The 5,820-nt window shown below is 32.6% G+C and overlaps 1 protein-coding gene across 3 annotated transcripts in view; it reads right to left on the bottom strand.

Moving 5' to 3' along the window:
• The window catches only part of LOC108761711 (DENN domain-containing protein 1C), a 66,931-nt gene that overhangs the window by 8,143 nt on the left and 52,968 nt on the right, over nucleotides 1-5,820 (bottom strand). The window lies entirely within an intron of this gene.

The following is a 5,820-nucleotide window of genomic DNA, read 5'->3' as shown; positions in this document are numbered from 1 at the left end:
TTCTCTATCCCTACTAGTTTTCGAGATATTTGACTGGATCACTTCAGATGGTCCACCCTGTATATATATAGTATATGAAAGATTTATATTCTATAAGAGAGTTCAAGAACCTAATGAGCCCATTGATAATTTCCTAAAGGAGCTCAAAAAATTAGCACAAAACTGTGACTGCGTGGAGGAGCAAGACATGATTCGTGACAGGATTGTACTAGGAGTTGCAGACGCGACGGCACAAGAAAAGCTATTAAGTATTGCTGATTTAAAACTGGATAAAGCCATTGAGATATGCAAAGCCAAAGAATTGCTGAAAATGAGAGTCAAAACTATGCAGGAAGAGAAGATAGTGGAAAAAATTGACAGGAAGCTACCTGCGAAGACGAAATTTAAGAAATATGGAGCCAGTAATCAGGATAAGAAAGATGACATAAGTGCTGAATTTGAGTTCCAGTGCATAAGATGTAACAGAAAACATGGACCAAGGGAATTCCCGGCGTTTGGAAAGAAGTGCAACCGCTGTGGAAAATTAAATCATTTTGAGACAGGATGCAGGGTGAAAAGGGTACAAGAGATTGGTGATGGCAAGGTCGATGAAGAAGAAAGCTTAGCAATTGAGTCGGTTAATGTAGTAAAAGGAAAAGTACATGAAATGTGTTTGGCTTGGTATGAGAACGTAGAAATACGTAATAATAGCATTAAATTTAAATTAGATACGGGTGCGCAGGTAAATGTTATACCGCATAAGTTACTAAGTAAGTTAGGAAAGATAGAACTAGAAAAAACAAATGTAATTTTGGAAGCTTTTGGTGGTCAGAAATTTAGGCCTTTGGGTAAAGTTAGACTTATATGCAGAGTAAATGGTGTTGAGAAAGCTCAAGAATTTATTATTGTAAATAACGATGGGCTGCCATTGTTAGGGTTAAATTCTTGCATTGAGTTGGGTTTTCTAAAAAAAATTGGGTTAGTTAAGGTTAGTTAAGGTTATAGAAAACAAGCAGGATTTTATAAAGGAAAACTTGGATTTGTTTATAGGAACAGGAATATTTAAAGAAAAATGCAGGATCTCGTTGAAACCGGATTGCTGTCCAATAGTTAGACCTCCAAGACGCATTCCGTATGCCCTAAAAGATAAACTGAAGGCTACTTTAGATGATTTAGAAAAAAAAAGAATAATTATTAAGACGGAGGGGCCTGTTGAATGGGCAAGTAATTTGGTGCTTGTAGAAAAGCCAAATGGTAACTTAAGAATTTGTTTGGACTCAGTAGATCTTAATAAAAGTATAAAAAGTGAGCTGTGTTTACTAACAACTCTGGGGGAAGTTGGTGCGTCTCTTGCTAGTAAAGAGTGGTTTACTGTTTTAGATTTGAAAGAAGGGTTTTATCATGTAGAGCTGGATGAATACTCGAGTAAACTTTGCACTTTTAATTCGCCTTTTGGCAATTATAGATTTATGAGGTTACCATTTGGTTTAAGTTTAGCCTCTGAATTGTTCCAAAGAGTAAATAATAAAAATTTTGAAGACAGAGGGAGTGATAATTTACATTGATGACATTTTAATTTCGGCGGAAACTAAGGAAAAACATGATATAATTTTAAGTAAAGTAATTGACCGAGCAAGAAAACTTGGTGTTAGGTTTAATCAGAGCAAGGTTCAATTTAGAGTTAATGAGGTAGAATATTTAGGATACAAATTTTCAAAAGCAGATGTCGTTCTGGACAAAGAAAGAGTAAAGGTAATGTTAAATTTAAAAAGTCCGCAAAATAAAAAGGAAGTGCAAAGAATTTTGGGAATGTTTAATTACTTTCATAGTTTTATAAATAAATTTTCAGAAATTTCGGAACCAATACGTAATTTACTAAAAAATGACATAGCATTTTCGTGGTCGTCAACACATGAACAAGCGTTTGATGATTTGAAAAATGCGTTAGTAAAAGCGCCGGCGTTAGCAAATTTTGATATGAATAAAGAGATATTAATATTCAGACGGATGCATCTAGCGGTGGATTAGGAGCTTGTTTGTTGCAATCAGGTAAACCAGTATTTTTTGCGTCGAGAAGACTTACGGAGTCCGAGAAACGTTATGCCCAGATAGAAAAGGAAATGCTGGCAATAGCTTTTGCAGCGAGAAAATTAAAAAATTATATTTATGACAAAAAGACAATAGTATGGACGGATCATAAACCTTTAATTTTTATCATGAAGAAAAAGCTGTAATATATTGTGTCCCCAAGGCTACAACGATTGAAATTAATGTTACTTAGATTTGACTTAGAGGTAAAATTTTGTCCGGGAAAATACTTATATGTAGCAGATTTACTATCAAGGGATTATAATATGGATTCAGTAGAAGATGATCCGAGTATGCTTGAAGTTGTACACAACATTCAAGCTATTGTCAACATTTCCCGGAAAAAAAAATTTGAATTTTAACTTGCGACATAAAGATCATTATCAAGAAGAAAACTGATAAAATTACGAACAATTCGTTTGTTTTGAAGGTTGTACGAAAATACTTTCTGTGATAGAATTTTTTTGAAAGAATTTTTGGTCATTTCGAGAATGAAACGATTTTTCACATTTTTTTCGTAAATATTTTGGATCTGGCTACTTTTACGTACAAAATACTTCTTATTGAAGGTTACTACAAAAACGACCTTTTTTGTTTCAATGTTGAATAACTCGATGAAAAAAAATCGTACAGAGGTCTATAAAAAAGCAAATTAAAGGTAAAGATTTACTCTTCTGAAAGCTGTGAGCCCATTTGTGCGCAATTTAATTGGCGCCGTGGAACTTTGCAAATTTCATAAAAAATTTTGAGAATTTATGCATCTTCGTTTATGCTTATGTAACTTCACATAATTTCAAAAGTACAGATCTGGAAAGTAGAGATTTCAAGCTTTAAAAGGTTTTTTTAAACATTTCGCTACGATGATTTTTCACTGAGTTATTGCTATTTGAAAATATTAAAAATTTGTGTAAAAATTTAATGGCCCGTTTTTTTGCGTGTCAGTGTATAAATAAATATGCATACTCATAATGTATTGTAATATATTATTTTTTATAGGGTGTCTGATAATTGTTCTGACAGAGTTCGCGGACATGTAGAACGGACTAAGACGGAAAATCCTCTACCATTTTGCAATTTTCACAATAGTTAACAAGATATTAATTGCTAAAAATTGCCGAAAATTGGTCTTTAATAATTTTTTACTCAAATACTATCAATTTTACAGAAAAACTGCAACAGATGAAAATTGTTTATTTTCTTCTCATAGAATTCTACGAATTTTTTTAGAATTTTTTATCAACTTTTTATACTGCATTTTCTTATTTTTATCAACACGAGAAAATACGGTATTAAAAAGTTCTGAAAAAATTCTAAAAAAATTCTCAGAGCTCTATGAGAAGAAAATAAACAATTTTTGTCTCTTGCAGTTTTTCTGTAAAGTTGATAGTATTTGAGTAAAAAATTATTGAAGACTAATTTTCGACAATTTTTAGCAATTAATATCTTGTTAATTATTGCGAAAATTATAAAATGGTAGAAGACTTTCCGTCTCAGTTTAGTCTGCTCTACATGTCCACAAACTCCGTCAGAATAATTATCAGATACCCTGTACATTGTTGCAAAGTTACAATTTTTTCTCTACATTTTTTTCTTTTCTTCTTTAGAAGACATTGTTCCGGAATCCGGTCAGATATCCGGAAAATATCAGATATCCGACTCGAAAAATTTTTTCCTGCCTTCACGAATATCCGACCGGATACTGGATATTTAATGTTACATTCTTTTCGGATATCTGATATCCGGCATCCGATAATTCGATGCATCCCTAGTTTAAATAGATTATAGTAGCTTAAATAAATTGAGAACCTTACAAAGTAATGTCAATTAAAAACTTAAGTGGACGAGGATGATTTAAGTACGAACATGCAGAATATTTCTTTACAAATTTGATACTTTAATTTATAAGAACATGCTGTACATACAATTATTTTTCTCACAATATAAACGAATATAAAAATGTTAAGATCCATTGCTTGTTAAAGATATGAATAGACGATACACGAAAAACACAACAAAGGTTTATGTGACTGAGGACCGATTGTTCCATCTTTTGGTAAATTTTACCTGTTAGGTAAATCTGGCAATCCGCGCACGTGATTGGATAATCTTGCTACTTACCCAACAGGTAAAATTTACCAAAAGGTGGAACAACCGGGCCTAAAGCACAACAAACAGATAACAAAGGCCTGCGAAAATGAGACTTTAGTAAGTTCATTGAGAAGTGGTTTTTGACATAATTTTTTCACTGAATCCGAATCTGCCCACAGAAATTGTTTAGTACATCATAATTTTGAGATATTCTAACCTAAAAATGCAAAAAAGGCCGTTTTTTTACATATTCAGGTAACATTGTAACGTGAGAACATTCGCTGATTTCGCCAATAGATTCGGATTAGTCATGAAAAAATCTACAGAAATACATATATATGTATTTTTCAAAATGGTCAAATATTTACAATTGCAGGAATAAATTGTATTAGCGACGAGATTTTGACCTCTGTTACACGGCACGCTTAATCGGATTTAATAACATCCGTAGTTATGAAATTGGTCAATCATAGACCTCTGCTACACGGCACGGTTAATCGGGTTTAATAACATCCGTAGTTATGAAATTGACCAATCATAGCTTTTCGTCGGGAAAATGGAATGATTGTGATTGGCCAGTTTCATAACTACGAATGTTATTAAATTCGATTAAGGGTGCCGTGTAAATGTAGTCATAGCTGTCCCTCGGATGAATGGAACGACTGCGATTGGCCAGTTTCATAACTACGGATGTTATTAAACCCGATTAAGGGTCGACAAGAGTGACAGCCAATTCATTTACACCTCATTTGTGGTGCAATTACATATCTGCACTCTATCAGACTCTACCATATATTGTCTGTAGAAGAAATATTTTGCCATGAAACTCGTTTTGGCTTATATTTTACGAAGCTACGAAGCCTACGAAAGAACTAAATTTTGCAATTTCATTCTTAAATTTTAATGATTAAAATGGTATGCTCCTTATTTACAGTGCAGATACCTGTTTTTATGCTGATATTTTACCTCCAAGAAGTAATATTACATCATAAAACCTTTTTTGTTTCTTTTTTTATGAAGCTGCGAAGAGCAGGATTTTGCAAATTGATTCTTGAAAATTTTTTAATTATAAAATTGTGTGTGCTCTTTAAGTGCATTATTGTACATCGGGTGAAATATCAGAATACATTTTTATTTTGCTTTTTTTTTCCTAAAAAATCGCTCTGTACGAGCCTTCAGGAGCCTTTCCTGATCACGAATATTTCAATTAAAACGCGATTCATATTTTAGCCATAATTTCAGCATAAAGAAATGCATACATAAATGCAGATCTAGGTCAATTATGATTTTTCTTTTCGAGAAATAATATTTTCTTATGAAACCTTTTGGATTTCTTTCTTATATTGCTGAGAAGGCTCGTACAAAGTCGGATTTTGCAAATTAATTCTTGAAAATATTTTATTAATAAAATTATGTACATTTGAACTGCACTATAATACACATCGGGTGAGATATTAGAACCAATTTTTATTTTGTCTTTTTTCCAAAAAAATCGCTCTGTCAAAAAAAAAGGCTACAAGCCTTCAGAAGCCTTTTCTGATTACAAATATTACAATCAGGAAGAAAGACTAAGGCTGCTTTCCTTTTAGGAGACACAGTCGACACACTTGACACAAATCGACACACGTCGCTTTCCATTTACAATTTTGTTCAAACTCAATCGAC

This window comes from Trachymyrmex cornetzi, unplaced genomic scaffold (genome assembly GCF_001594075.2).
Source record: "Trachymyrmex cornetzi isolate Tcor2-1 unplaced genomic scaffold, Tcor1.1 scaffold1094, whole genome shotgun sequence".
Taxonomy (NCBI): Eukaryota; Metazoa; Arthropoda; class Insecta; order Hymenoptera; family Formicidae; genus Trachymyrmex; species Trachymyrmex cornetzi.
Note: the sequence above shows the minus strand (reverse complement) of the source record. Positions and strands in the feature narration are given on the sequence as shown.